This window comes from Lathyrus oleraceus, chromosome 6, assembly GCF_024323335.1.
Source record: "Lathyrus oleraceus cultivar Zhongwan6 chromosome 6, CAAS_Psat_ZW6_1.0, whole genome shotgun sequence".
NCBI lineage: Eukaryota > Viridiplantae > Streptophyta > Magnoliopsida > Fabales > Fabaceae > Lathyrus > Lathyrus oleraceus.
Window position 1 is genome coordinate 251,454,757 of NC_066584.1, and position 16,462 is coordinate 251,471,218.

Consider the following 16,462-nt stretch of genomic DNA (forward strand, 5'->3'; position numbering starts at 1 on the left):
CATGGCCGGAATCTGGGAAGCTCACCGGAGAAGATGAAGTTTCTGGTGGCTTCATCGTGTCCAGTTTGAATCTGGACCGCTTGATCTGATTTCCAGATGCAATCAGGAGCGTTGTTTGTTATGACTTTTAATTTCTTCACGTGTGCACGCATTGACTGTGGTGTTTCATGAGCGCGCGCCTCTGGATCCTTGGATCTGCCAGCTCAATTAATGAGCTCAGATCCAAGGGCTCTCGTTTTTTGCATTTTCTGAATTTCTTTTTATTTTTGTTGAATTCTTTTTATTTCAAAAAATCATATCTCTCTCATTTTAATTTCAAAAAATATGGGACCAATTGCATTATTTCCCAAATAAATTCTAGTTTCTATTTCTGATTTTTAATATTTTTTATTTTGTCATTTGATATTTTTTGTGAATTTTCTCTTTTCTGGTTATTTTTAATTCATTTTAAATAGTTTTTTATCTTCAAAAAATACAAAAATATTTTCCTAACCTATTTGAATGATGATGGATCTATGAAAAATATTCTCATCAATTTTTGAATTGATTTGAGATTTATTTTAGATATTAGTTCAATTAGGTTATTTTTATTCATTTTTAATTGATTAAAAATAGTTTCTGACCTTAAAAAATGCTGAAATTTTTTGTCAAACTTTGTTTGACCTTGTTGAATTTAGGATAAATCACTTGGACCTTTCAAGGTTGATTTGAAGTGATTTAGAAGTTTGACCTTTTCATTTATTTTTTAATTCAAGTTTATTTTAATATTAAAAAATGCCAAAAATATTTTATTCTTTTCTTGACTTCCAATCTTCATCTCACTTCTGTTTTTGATTGTTTGACCTTGACTTTCAATGTTAGTGGTCAACTTATGAGGATTGATACATTTTATTCCATTTAATGCATTTTATCTTGTCATTTCCATTTTTCTTATTCATCTCTTTCTTCTTCTTCTTCTTCTTTTTCTTTTTGATCAATGAGTTGAAGGTTGATAAGTTAGCATTGATTAGAGGGATTTAACCTTCCTTGATTCAAATCTAATTCATCTTGATCAATTTATCAAGTGAATGGCTTTGCATTAAGGATAGGTTGTCATTTAAATCATGCATAAAGCTTAAACCAATACAAGATCATTTCTCATTTTTCTTTTTGGCATGGCAAGTTGTTGGGACTTGGTTCACTAATCAAGACTCCTAACTTGTGTTTGTTGCCTACATTATTATTGACCGGCCTCAGATAGTTGTGACTTCTATATAAGTCCAATTACGATTGCTTAACATAGCGCTAAATTTTCCTTATGGCACATTAACTACTAATACTAACTATTGACAATTAACATTTACTTAATGCAATTTACTTTAATGCAATTTACTATTCTTGCACATATTATCCATTTGTTTTTCCCTTTGCTCATTTGAGCACATGTTTATGTTAATGTCATTTGCCTTTTGCTCACTTGAGCACATAATTGTGTATATGTTATTGTGCTTGTGTTTTTGTTTTGATTGTTGTGGACAAAATGCAAGGAAATGGACTTAGTTTCTAGGACTTCCCCTATGCAAAGAAATGGAGAATTGGACTTAGATTCTAGGCCTTTCCTTATGCAAAAAAATTGGAGTAAAAAGTTCTTAATGGTGAAGATGGATTAGAAGAACCAAATCTCTAAACTCACTCTTGTCCATTCTTGATTTACTTCATGGAACTTTTGATGTGTGTGTTTTTTGTGTTAGGGAATTCTACTTGAGCTTAATTGGAGAACCATTACCATGAACATCCAAAGTGGGAGATATAAAAGCCATTGAAGGATTCTTAAAAGCATGATCTGTGTGTTTGATTGCTTGAAATAGTTGTTTGTGATTGCTTATTCCAAAGGATATGAGCTACTTGGATCATCAATATGATCTCAAGAGAGGAACTCCTAGTGTGGTTCATTTCTTTCCCTCACCTTTTTGTTTCACTTAGGACTTAGCCATTCTTCTTCTTCTCTCCACTCTAACCCAAGCTAAAACTTTTTGTGCAAACGTCTCATTGGTTTTCAACATTAGAAACCTAAGCCTTATGCTTTTGATTTTCAAACTTTCTTTTCATAACACTTATTTTGAATTGAATCTTTAAGTCCACTTTGACCATATTTTGTATATACTTATAATTGGTAAATATAACCCATCCAATTTTCTTTTGTGTTTCCAATGGCCACTTCTTAATCAAATTTTTCCATAACCTTTAGCTATTAGGTTTGAGTTATCTTTGTGGTAGATGTAATACTCACCTTTATCCTTAGTGATGGACAATGAGTCTTCCATGCTTATTATAGGGTTAACCCCTCACTAGCATGTTGAAGCTATCCTCACATGGTGGATTTGTGGTTTGGTTGAGTTTTCTCCCTTTGGTAACAAAAGACCTTAAGGCTTTTGGACCACTCAATTCACCAACTCATTTTGAGATTTTTACCCCGAACTACGAGGTTTTGATCCTAATCTTTTTTTAAGATGGTACGTAGGCAATTGGTTCATCCATTCAAACACAAAATGTAAAGAAATTTGTATATTCTTCTCTCATCCCTTCAATCATGTTTGCACAAACAAAATTTCCCAAAAACAACAACCTTTACAACAAATGTGAAAAAGGCTCCCTAGGAGTACCCAGGATGTTTTGGGTGCCTAACACCTTCCCATTGCATAACCAACCCCCTTACCCAGATCTCTGTTTCTTTTACTAGTTTTTGTTAAAACTTTTAGGTTTTTGTTCGCTTTCTAACCATTCCTTTGGATAAATAGAAGTGCGGTGGCGACTCGACTTTGTATGGTTTACCTTGAATTTAGTCAATATCTCTAATGGTAACGAATACCCCGCTACAGAAAAGTGGCGACTCTGCTGGGGAATTAAGGATCCTAGTGGGTTTTGCCAACTTTTCATGCTTGTTGTATTGTATTGTTTTGTGACATATTTTTGTGCAATTTGGGATTACTGTATTGTATGTAATGATTGAATTTCTTGAATTTAATTCCTTGTATGCTTGGTGATCCTTGTGAGATGAGTTCTATACCCGGACTCGAGTGCACTTAGGATAGGAGAATGGCATAGTCTTGTTGACTTCTGTGGAGTTATTCCTTAGCAAGTTGACTTGCAAGTCCATTCACTTGGTGGAGGTCATGTTGGGATCAATAATGTCACACAAGTAAGTTGTGGTTAGACATTACTCTTTCCAATATAGACCTTAGAAGCCAAGGACCTTAGTTTACCAAGCCCATATTGGCCTATTCTTAGGATGTAGTGCGAAAGTCGTTCAAGTGTAAGATTTGATACGATTGTTACGCGATACTACACTCATAAGAGCCTCTCTTGAGAATATTTTTGGAATACGAGTAGTCATTTCTCCGATGATATCCGAAGGATGGGATGATGACTATGGGAACCCCTTGTAGAACATGTTTGGCAGGTTTAAACCCTAGTACATTCCCTTTGGGGAGGTTCTTAACCAAAACTCCATGCTCGTGACTTGCAACGAACCCTTAAGTCATGGTCGATCTGTTCATATATCCTTAATATCAATGGAACTTGGGTGTTGATAAGGTGTAAACCATAATCCACCAAAATGGATGATTGATATTAAGGATGATATGATCCATCCCATGACCTTTGTTTGGTGTGCTTTGCTTGATCCTTGAGTATGATTGTTGCATTCATGCATTCATGCACCCATTTGCATCCATATCATCAATAATAAAAGAAAGTTTTCAAGGAACTTAAGGGGTTTATTTGCAAAATTTTCAGACATGGAAAGACAAAGAAGGAATACAAAGAAGTACAGTTTCAGACAACCAGATTTGAAAGAGTTAAGGAATCTGACATCCTATGTACTAGATCCCTTGGGTTTCAAAGCTCGTTTTGGGAAGCTTCTTCCTCTTCTGACTACTCAGGTGGATGAAGGATTGATGAGGGTATTGGTGCAGTTTTATGATCCCTTGTACTGTTGCTTCACATTTCCGGACTTTCAGCTTTTGCCTACCCTTGAGGAGTATGCTTATCTTGTGGGTATACCTATCCTAGATCAGTTGTCGTTTAGTGGCTTGGAGAATGTTCCTACTTCTCAAGAGATAGCTAACATGTTGCACATAGATGAATCTCTGGTTGGTGCTCATATGACTACCAAAGGTGGAATTCAAGGTCTCCCTTATGAGTTCCTCATTGCTCAAGCTACTATGTATGGGAAGGCTGAGTTTCTCATCTATGGATTGGTATTGTTCCCCAACATCGATAAGTTTGTGGATGTGAATGCTATTAGGATCTTTTCTACTCTTAATCCCGTTCCTACTCTGTTGGGTGATGCTTATTTCTCTTTGCATATGAGGAATGCGAAGGGTGGTGGCGCCATTGTGTGTTGTTTGCCTCTGTTGTATAAGTGGTTTATTTCTCACTTACCTCAGACGGTCGCTTTCAAGGAGAATAAGGGATGTCTACGGTGGTCCACGAGGCTTATGTCTCTCACTAATAATGATATCTCTTGGTACAACCACGTGTATGATGGTGTGCAGATTATCTACTCTTGTGGTGAATTCTCCAATGTGCCTCTTCTTGGTACATGTGGTGGGATTAACTACAACCCCGTTTTGGCACGTCGTCAGCTTGGGTTCCCCCAAAAGGGTAAACCCAATAACATTCTGTTAGAGGGTGTGTTCTTTCAGGAGGGTAAAGATCCCCAAAACCTGAAATCTAGGATGGTCCGCGCTTGGCGCAAGATTCATAAGAAAGGAAGGAAGGAGTTGGGTCCTAAGAATTGCATCGCTTTGGAGTCTTACACTTCTTGGGTAAGGAAGAGAGCGTCTGAGTATCTAATGCCTTACGAGTATCCGAGACCTACACCTATGATTGTGGCTGGGCCTTCAACCCTCCCTAATCAAGTAGTAGAGGAGTTGAGAGACGAAGACCGTTTACGTGCCTGGATCCGTGAACATGAAGAGTTGCTTCAGCAGATTAAGGAGAAGGATGCTTTGATAGAGTTCCTTGAGCATCAGGTTATTGATGATCCTAATGACGCATGGACTTCTCTACTTCCTCAGTCTTCCAAGTTTTGGAAGAGGAAGTACCATCGACTCGCCAAAGAGAAGGCGGATATGGAGGCAGCCTATGAAAGGGAAGTGAAGAGGCTTCGCGCATCTTATCTTCCTGTGTCCCGAGCTTTGGATGATTGTGTCTAGGGATCCATAGGATGATTATTTTCCTTTCCTCTTATACGTGATTGACATTGTTGTACTTATTTTTTCTTGATATTATTTTATGAGATATTTCTATGTGCGATAAATGTTAAATGATTCCAAAAGTTTGCAAGTCAAACCCTAAAGTTCCTTTGAAATATAAAAATAAATCATATGCACAAGCCTTGCATGCATCATGTGCATAAGCAGGTTTTGTTTCCGGTCTCTTGTCCTGTGGTCTAACTCTGTGCTCTTCATTTATTTTGAAGACAAGCTGACTCACCGGTACTACACTAGAGCCAACTCTGCAAGACTAATGGCTCAACTAGAGCCAACTCTTCATTTATTTATAGTGTGCACTGGCCAGACTGAGTGCTTTGATGGAATCGTTCTTGGCTGCCCAAAGCCAGTCTTCTCCAACGCCTTCGACTCCTCCCTAGAGGACAGTTATCTCAGAGATTGTATCCTCAATTATGCCTGCTGCCAGTGTACACTTTGCTCCAACAACCATGCCAACCGGGTTTCCGTGGGGGATGCCTCCTAACTTCATGCCCGAGGGTCCTGCTCCAACTTTTGCTTCTATGCTGGAATCTAGCCCGGTCCTTGTTGTTCCTCCTCCTGTCGTGCATACCATGCCTAGGGTAGACGACACCATCTATCATTCTGAGCCGTCTGAGGGCCTAGATGTCTATGAGAAGATGGATGCTATGAATGATCAATTTCTTGAGCTTCGCAAGGAATTGAAAACTCTTTGAGGAAAGGATCTGTTTGGCAAGTCTGCTGCCGACCTCTGCTTAGTTCCAAACGTGAAGATTCCTGTGAAATTCAAGGTCCCTGACTTTGAAAAGTACAAGGGAAATACTTGTTCTCTCAGCCACCTGGTCATGTATGCCAGGAAGATGTCTACTCAGACTGATAACAACCAGTTGCTCATCCACTACTTTCAGGACAGTCTGTCCCGTGCCGCTCTGCGTTGGTATATGGGTTTAGACAGCGCGAACATCCGATCCTTCAACGGCCTTGGCGAGGCCTTCGTCAAGCAATACAAGTACAATATGGATATGGCTCCCGATAGGGATCAGCTGAGGGCCATGTCCCAAAAGGACAAGGAAACATTTAAAGAGTATGCCCAGAGGTGGCGAGAGGTGGCAGCATAGATCGTGCCTCCGCTAGAAGAGAAGGAAATGACCAAGATCTTTCTGAAGACCTTGAGTTCATTCTATTATGAGCGGATGATTGCTAGCGCTCCTTTTGACTTCACCGAGATGGTGAATATGGGGATGCGTCTAGAAGAAGGGGTTAGAGAAGGACATCTAACCGGAGATGAAGGCTCTTCTGCCAAATGATAGGGGGCATTTGCGAAGAAGAAAGATGGAGAGGCACATGTTGTGACCTCCCATGTGAAACCAAGAAGACCCTCTGTGAGGAGGAAGACTGTGCGTCCAGCCAGTAACCAGCACCAGGTGGCTCATATAGCACCTGTTTTCAGAGACAATCAACAATATCATCATCATAATAACCATCAGCAATAACCTCAGCAATATCAGCAACAACAGCACCGTCCGCAACAGCAGGCCTACCAGCCTCGCAACAGTAATCAAACCAGCACGAGTTACGAGAGGAAAAAGGTCCCTTTTGACCCTATTCCGATGACGTACGCAGAGTTATATCCCTCGTTGATAGAGACGAAGCTGATTACTCTAAGGGACCCACCGGCTATACCTGCTAACCCTTAGTGGTGGTATAAGCCCGAATTGCATTGTGTCTACCATTCTGGTGCTCCCGGCCACGACGTGGAGAATTGCTATCCTTTAAAGACCAAGGTTCAAGACCTTGTGAGGTGTGGCATTCTGTGTTTCGAGGACGTAGGTCCTAACGTGAAGAAGAACCCATTCCCCAAGCATGGGAAATCTGTTAACATGGTCCAGGGCTGCCCTGGCAAATACTAGGTCAAATATGTCAGTCATATCCGACAGTCTCTGGTCGAGTTGCATCGTTTGCTATGCGAGTACAGTCACTATGAGCACGATCACGATAGATGCCGAATCTTCCCTGTTAACTGATTTGGTTATCGCCAGGTGCGTAAAGATCTTAGGAATTGCTGGATGAAGGAGTTATTGAGATCCTTCAAAACAGAAATGTTGACAAAGATGAACCTGAGGTCAACGTGATTTCCCCAATGTTCCGGATGCCCGAGCCTGTTACCATTAAATACGATGGTAGCAAGCAGAAGGTTTCTCCTTCCTTGATCATTAAACCTGCCGGTCCAGTACCGTACTCATCTGAAAAGGCAATTCCCTTTCGTTACAACGCTGTTGCTGTAGAAGATGGGAAAGAGGTGTCTTTTCCATCCTCCTCCGTTGTAAATATCACTGATGTAAGTGGTTTGACCTGCAGCGGTCGTGTGTTTTTAGCACCACCAAAGCTTCAAACTAATGCTGATTTTGTTGAACGTCCGATTGGGAATGCGGTGAATTCTCTGAATCCGACACTTGCTGTTAAACCTTCCTCTACATTGATAACTCATACTTCTGTTGGCCCTAGTGGCAATATGAAAGAAGACTGTGATGAGATGCTAAAGCTCATCAAGAAGAGTGAGTACAATGTTGTAGACCAGCTTCTACAAACGCCATTCAAAATATTCGTGTTATCACTACTTCTGAATTCAGAACCACATAGAGAGGCTCTGCAGAAAGTTTTGGATGTGGCGTATGTAGATCATGATGTCACAATAGAACAATTCAATAGTATTGTTGCAAACATTACTGCTTGTAACAATTTGAGTTTCTGTGACTCTGATCTCCCTGAGGAGGGAAGAGACCACAACATGGCTTTACACATTTCTATGAACTGCAGAGACGATGCCATGTCCAATGTGTTGGTGTACACTGGGTCATCACTAAACGTATTGCCGAAGTCCACTCTTTCTAAACTATCTTATCAAGGGCTTCCCATGAGGCAGAGTGGAGTAGTTGTGAAAGCTTTTGATGGGTCGCGTAAGACTGTGATTGGGGAAGTTGATCTCCCAATCAAAATTGGACCAAGTGATTTCCAAATTACCTTCCAGGTTATGGATATTCACCCATCGTACAACTGTCTCTTAGGCAGACCATGGATTCATGAGGCGGGCGCCGTGACATCCACCCTACATCAGAAGCTGAAATTTGTGAAAAACAAGAAACTGGTAGTGGTAGGGGGAGAAAAGGCTCTCTTGGTTAGCCACTTGTCTTCCTTCTCATACATAGATGCTGAGGATGAAGTTGGAACTACTTTCCAAGATTTATCTATAGCTGAGCCGATTGAGAAGAGAACTCCTTCATTTACTTCCTATAGAGATGCAAAGTTGGCCATCGAATGTGGTGCAACTGCTGGATTAGGAAAAATGATCGAGCTAGAAGACAACAAGTCCCAGGCTGGCATTGGCTTTTCTTCTGGGGTTTTCAACGAGAAAGGATTATTCAAGAGTGGAGGTTTTATCCAAACTGGTCAGGATGAGGAAGTTGCTGCTGTCTTGGAAGAGGATGCAGAGGACTCTGGCAATTTCATTATCCCTGGAGGAATCTGCAACAATTGGGTCGCTGTGGATATTCCTACAGTTATCCACAAGTCAACGTAATGATCACTTTGTTTAAAAACCCTTCTCCCATGCCAAAAGGAGAAGTGATGACATTGTTGGTAACATAAATACAATGATATTTTCATTCAATAAATTCATGTTAAATGTTTGTTTTTCCAAATTATTTTCCCTTTTTGCTTTTTGCATGAAATTGGTGATCACATAAAACCCTAGAAAAGAATAAAATCAATCTTTTCATCTGCATAATGATTTGCCTTGTTTTAATTCTAAAGCTTTTCATATCCAAAATCATTATGCAGGTTGATTTCTAGACCCATTGAACATAATGACCCAACGTCATCTCCCAATTTTGAATTCCCTGTATTTGAGGCAGAGAAAGATGATGATGAAGAGATTCCTGATGAGATCACCCGTCTTCTTGAGCATGAAGAGAAGATCATTCAGCCGCACCTAGAGAATCTCGAAATAGTCAACTTGGGGCCTGAAGATTGTGTGTGAGAAGTGAAGATCGGGGCACTCCTGGAAGGATCTGTTAAGAAGGGGTGGATCGAATTGCTGCGAGAATACGTCGATGTCTTCGCCTGGTCATATGAATACATGCCTGGTCTAGATACTGATATCGTGCAACACTTCCTGCCTTTGAAGCCTGAGTGCGTGCCTGTGAAGCAGAAACTCAGAAGAACTCATCCTGATATGGCAGTAAAGATCAAGGAAGAAGTTCAGAAGCAAATTGATGCGGGGTTTCTGGTGACTTCTACATATCCTCAATGGGTGGCCAATATCGTGCTCGTGCCTAAGAAAGATGGAAAAGTCCGGATGTGTGTGGACTATAGCGACTTGAATAAAGCTAGTCCGAAAGATGATTTCCCTTTACCATATATTGATACGTTGGTAGACAATACAACTAAATTCAATGTCTTCTCATTTATGGACGGATTTTCCGGATATAATCAGATCAAAATGGCACCCGAGGATATGGAGAAGACAACATTCATCACACCTTAGGGAACATTCTGTTATCGAGTGATGCCCTTCGGTTTGAAGAACGCCGGAGCCACGTATCAACGAGCTATGACTACCTTGTTCCATGATATGATGCACAAGGAGATCGAGGTGTATGTTGATGATATGATTGCTAAGTCAAGAACGGAAGTTGAACATGTAGAGCACCTGTTGAAGCTTTTTCAGCGCTTGAGGAAGTATAAGCTTTGTATGAATCCCAACAAGTGTACATTTGGAGTCCGTTCCGGCAAGTTATTGGGCTTTATTGTTAGTGAAAGAGGTATTGATGTTGATCCTGCAAAGGTCAAAGCAATACAAGAGATGCATGCGCCCATAACTGAGAAGCAAGTCCAAGGTTTTCTTGGCCGCTTGAATTACATTTCCAGATTCATATCCCACATGACTGCCACATGTGCGCCGATACTCAAGCTCCTCTGGAAAGATCAGTCTCATGATTGGACCGAGGATTGCCAAAAGGCCTTTGACAGTATTAAAGAGTATCTGTCTGAGCCTCCAATTCTGTCTCCGCCTGTGGAAGGGAGACCTTTCATCATGTATATGATGGTTCTTGAAGATTCAATGGGTTGTGTCCTTGGTCAGCAAGATGAATCAGGAAAGAAAGAATATGATATCTACTACTTGAGTAAGAAGTTCACTGAGTGTGATTCTCGATACTCAATGCTTGAGAAAACATGTTGTGCTTTGGCTTGGGATGCTAAGCGCTTACGCTAGTATATGATAAATCATACGACTTGGTTGATATCCAGAATGGATCCAATCAAGTACATATTTGAGAAGCCAGCTTTAACTGGGAGGATTGCCCGTTGGCAGATGTTGTTGTCTGAGTATGATATTGAGTATCGAGCTCAAAAAGCTATCAAAGGTAGTATCTTGGCTGACCACCTGGCACATCAGCCAATTGAAGATTATCAGTCAGTTCAATATGACTTCCTAGATGAGGAGATTCTGTATCTGAAGATGAAAGATTGCGATGAGCCTACAATCGATGAGGGCCAGAGCCTGGTTCCCGATGAAGTATGGTGTTTGATGGCGCTGTAAATCAGTATGGAAATGGTATTGGGGCAGTGATTATTACTCCTCAGGGCACACATATTCCTTTTACAGCAAGGCTAACTTTCAAATGCACGAATAATATGGCTGAGTATGAGGCCTGCATTATGGGATTGGAGGAATGCATTGATCTCAGGATCAAGAATCTTGATGTTTATGGAGATTCGGCCCTCGTTGTTAATCAAATTAAGGGTGAATGGGAAACGAATCAACCTGGTCTTATTCCATACAGAGATTATGCGAGGGGGATTTCAACGTTCTTTACTAAGGTTGACTTCCATCATATTCCTCGAGATGAGAATCGGATGGCAGATGCTCTTGCTACAGTTGCCTCAATGATTGTGGTCAGACTGTGGAATGAAGTTCCCAATATCACTGTGATGCATTTGGATAGACCAGCTCAGGTGTTTGCGGTTGAAGAAGTAAAAGATGACAAGCCTTGGTATTATGATATCAAGTGTTTCCTTCAGAGCCAGATTTACCCACCTGGGGCATCTGTGAAAGATAGGAAAACTTTAAGGAGATTGTCAGGCAGTTTCTACCTCAATGGAGATGTGCTATATAAGAGAAATTTTGACATGATTCTGCTCAGATGCGTGGATAGACACTAAGTAGACCTGTTGATGACTGAAGTTCATGAAGGTTCATTTGTTACTCATTCCAATGGACATGCCATGGCTAGAAAGATATTGAGAGCAGGCTACTATTAGCTGACAATGGAGTATGACTGCTGCAAGTACGTGAAGAAATGCCATAAGTGTCAGATTTACGCGGATAAGATTCATATTCCCCCGACACTTCTGAATGTGATTTCATCACCATGGCCTTTCTCCATGTGGGGAATTGACATGATTGGCATGATAGAGCCAAAAGCGTCCAATGGACATAGATTTATTCTCGTAGCAATCGATTACTTCACCAAGTGGGTTGAAGCGGCATCATATGCAAATGTGACCAGGCAGGTGGTCGTGAAGTTTATCAAGAATCAACTCATATGCCAATATGGTGTGCCAGATAAGATCATTACTGATAATGGATCTAACTTGAACAACAAGATGATGAAAGAGTTGTGTAGTGAGTTCAAGATCGCACATCATAATTCTTCCCCTTACAGACCCAAGATGAACGGAGCTGTTGAAGCCGCTAATAAGAACATTAAGAAGATTATCCAGAAGATGGTTGTCACATATAAGGATTGGCATGAGATGCTGCCATTTGCTTTACATGGATATCGTACATCTGTCAGCACTTCAACAGGGGCAACCCATTTCTCTCTTGTTTATGGCATGGAGGCCGTACTCCCAGTAGAGGTGGAGATCCCGTCAATGAGAATCTTGATGGAGGCCAAGTTGACTGATGCTGAATGGGTTCAGAGTCGTTATGACCAGCTGAATTTGATAGAAGAGAAGAGATTGACTGCCATGTGCCATGGTCAATTATACCAGCAGAGAAGTAAGAAAGCTTTTGATTAGAAGGTCAAGCCTCGTGTGTTCCGAGAAGGTGACCTTGTGCTCAAGAAAGTCTTGTCTTTCGCGCCCGATTCCAGGGGCAAGTGGACTCCAAACTATGAAGGTCCATATGTTGTTAAGAGAGCCTTTTCAGGCGGTGCTTTGATACTTACAACTATGGACGGGGAAGATTTCACTCGTCCTGTGAACTCAGATGCAGTCAAGAAATACTTCTCCTAGAAAATAAAAAAAACAGAATAGCTCGCTAAGTTGAAAACCCGAAAGGGCGGCTTAGGCAAAAATGAGCGTCTCGGTGGATTGAAAACCCGAAAGGGCGGTCCAGGCAAAAGTTAGAGACATGAAAAAAATGATGAATATTTATATCCCGCTAGATTGAGTACCTCATCCTGGGGCAATCTAGGCAAAAATTAGGAATTTGGCAAGTAACTGCATCCTGACAAGATTTTGTTCTACCGTTATCATCCGTCAGAGATTCTCGTTCATTCGTCATCAACTGAAGCTTCAGATACATCGGATTCGGAATTGGTGGAGAAATGGTCATTATGTTCAATGTAGCCCTTTTCTAATATATATCACCAATTTCAAATTTGTAAAGATCTATGCAGTCTTGCCATTTGTAGACTACCATTCCATCAAATAAATTTGAGCCTTTTATCCAATTATTTGCATTCTTATTTGTTTCTATTCAACAAATGTTTTGCAGGTTTTAGTTGAGAAAATATCATTGTTTTAAACAAACAAATTTCTTCATAAATTGTTTTAAAACAAAGTGAACATTCACAGAGACAAAAGGATACTTAAGAGATCCCCAGTGCTCTCCCAAGGGCAGTATGGTCTCCAACAGGGTAAGACATTTGTTCATATTCCTGGCATGACTGTATCCTCTTCCTCCCAGATATTGTTGTGGTTTATCCCACCAAGTGGAGTGCTTGTTGAGGTTATTTACCTCTATTCCCTTCAGCAGAGTAGTGATCTTTCCTCCTCAGCAGATGTGCTCTCTCCGGAAGATTCGATTCTTGGTGGTTAGTCCCCAGAATCACTTTATCCCTCGGATAGATTCCCCGATAGAGTTGCTTATGTGGCAGATTCTACCTGTGCCCTAAGCTTTTTTCCCCAACTGAGACTGATGATTGATCCCCTGTAGAGATGTTGTTGTCCTCTAGTATCTCTGATCCTCGGCAGATTGGTCACTCTCTCGTGATTTTGGTTTTCTCTCTTGAGATGTAGTACCGGATGTTTGTGTGCTTACTTCCTGGATCCGCGTGTGTTAGATATGTTTGTTTGTCAGCATTCATCATACATAAATCACGCATATACATGCATAATTATAACATTCAGATATTCATGTTGCATTTCTTTGCCATATATCGTTTGTTTGTTGTCTTCTGCTAATGGTAATATAGATTTCCCCAAGCAGATGTGTATGTCTGATCTCTCCATATAGAGTCAGCTCCATAGGCAGAAAGCGTCTATCCATTTCTTCCATATTCCCCACTAAGATATATCCTCGTGGATGACGATTGCTTCCGTTTCCTCCCAACACATATATTGGGATGGGTTCCCCAATTGAGTTATATCCCCATTAGGGCAAGTCTTGATTCAGTTTGCCTCTTTGGTTTGATCCTAAATTACCATCTTATGACTGTTTCCTTTTTCTTCCCTGTGGTATAAATGAATTATTACTCATGATTAGTGATCATTCATATTACCCCCGCGGAACCGGTGGTCTTCTACCCTGATACCGGTGGTTGTAAACCCTATTCTCTTTCCCTTGCAGAGTTAACCTTTGATTCATCATAATTGATGATGGTTACTTTTCTGTGGTTTCCTATCCAGTATCCGGTAGGTGTAATCCCCTCCTTGGTGGTTATCTTCATTCAATATTCGGTGTTGATATCCCCTTATTTGCCTGAATAATTGCTCTGATTTCGCAATTTATCCCCAGCAAGTTACATCTCGTTTACCCTGTTGTTGTAGATGTTTGATTGGGTGCATTTTATGGTAAAACACTAGCTGGATTCTAATGTCTTGACTGAATGTCAAACTAGATGTTATGACATTCATTCCTGTCAGCAGATACTGAGGAATAGAACAGTTGGTGTTCTTCTATAACTCAGTATTTATTTTCAGTTTTGTTATCAAGGGAATAACAGACCTAGCACAAGGCCTACTGTCTGAATGTCAAACTAGATGTTATGACATTCATCATTGACAGCATATACTGAATAATATGAAGGTTGGGTTTCTGCTACACTTCAGTATGTATCTCAGTCTGTTCTTTAGGAGAACAACAGACCATGGCATAAGGCCTTATGTGTAAATGTCAAATTGGATATTGTGACATTTATTAATGTAAGCTGATACTGAAGTATGGACGGATTGGTCCTATACAGTATAGCAAATTTGTACAGTCTGTTTTCAAGAAAAACAGACTTAGCATATGGTCTATGATGTGGACGTCAAACTGAATGTTGTGACATTCATTCCTGACAGCATATGCTAAATTGTAGGTTGTTTAGTTTTTCTGTTTCAGCATTTTTCTCAGGCTATTCTTCAAGAATTCAACAGCTGAGCTAAAATCTAGGAAACTAACAACTAAGCTACAATTATTGAACCTAACAAATAGCCTAATTGTTAGTACCCTAATATGTGGAAATTAGGTTAACTTGCTTGACCTTAATTTCAGAAAATACAAGTACAAGGCCCAAGTGTTGCAATATAAAAGGATGGCTATCCTTCATTCAGAACTTGGGGATCATATGCGTGAAGATTTTATTGTTTCATATACTTCACTGCTGTATTTTTGTGTGTGTCTTGTATTAGGTGTATCTTGTGAGCCAAGCAATTATCACCTAGATGATTGCATTGGACTAGGGTGTTCATTGAGTTGTAAGTGTTATGTCACTCTAAGCTTTTAAGCGTGAGTGCTGTGTATCTTGATTAAAGCTGTTAAGCACAATCAAGAGTTGTTTGAAGTGTGTCTTCATAATTATCTTTAATCTTAATTAAAGGTTGTAATCACTGAGGTGATTGAGGGGGAGTGAGTAGGAACTCTGATCTTAGTGTAATATTGAAATTGCATTGGGTAGGTATTAAGTGATAGGGTTAAACAGTTGGTTTAAGGTCTGAATTAATACTACTAATAGTGGATTTCCTCCATGGCTTGGTAGCCCTCATACGTAGGTCATGTTGGACCGAACTGGGTAAACAATTCCTTGTGATTATTTACTGCACTTACTTTTTAAGTTCTGCATAATTCTTGTCTGCGCAAAATTGGATGTCATAACATCCCGTGTGACATCGAAAGTCTGTTAACTAGAATTTCAATTGGTATCAGAGCAGGCACCCTGCCTGTTAATTTCTGGGTGAGATCTAGGGAAGTTACTTTCTAGTACCATGGACAAGGATGTAGGATACTCAAATAGACCACCCATGCTGGATGGGTCTAACTATGATAATTGGAAGCCTCGTATGATAGCCTTCTTGAGGTCTATAGATAGCAAAGTCTGGAGAGGTGTCAACAAAGGATGGGAACATCCAACGAAGACAGGTGAAGATGGAGTCAGTGTGCAAATTCCTGAAGAAGAGTGGGACAGGGAGCAAGAGGCATTAGCCCTTGGAAATTCGAAGGCCTTGAATGCATTGTTCAATGGAATAAGTAAGAACATCTTCAAACTGGTGCATCATTGTGATCTGGCTAAGGAAGTCTGGGATACCCTCAAGATAACTCATGAAGGTACCTCCAAGGTGAGGATGTCTAAACTTTAGATGCTGACCACCAAGTTTGAAAATCTGAAGATGAAAGAAGATGAGACTATTCATGACTTCCACATGAATATTCTTGAAATCGCCAACACTTCTGGTGGCTTAGGTGAGAAAATGGCTGAAGAGAAGCTTGTAAGGAAGATTCTCAGATCATTGCCAAAGAGATTTGCCATGAAGGTCACAGCCATAGAAGAGGCTCAAGATATCAGCAATATGAAGGTTGATGAGCTTATTGGTTCACTCCAAACCTTTGAAATGGGCTTATGTGAGGATGCTGAAAAGAAGAACAAAAGCATAGCTTTTGTGTCAAATACTGAAGAGAATTCAGAAGTAGGAAACATTGGAGGAAATGAAAGCATTTCAGAAGCCATAGCCATGCTTGG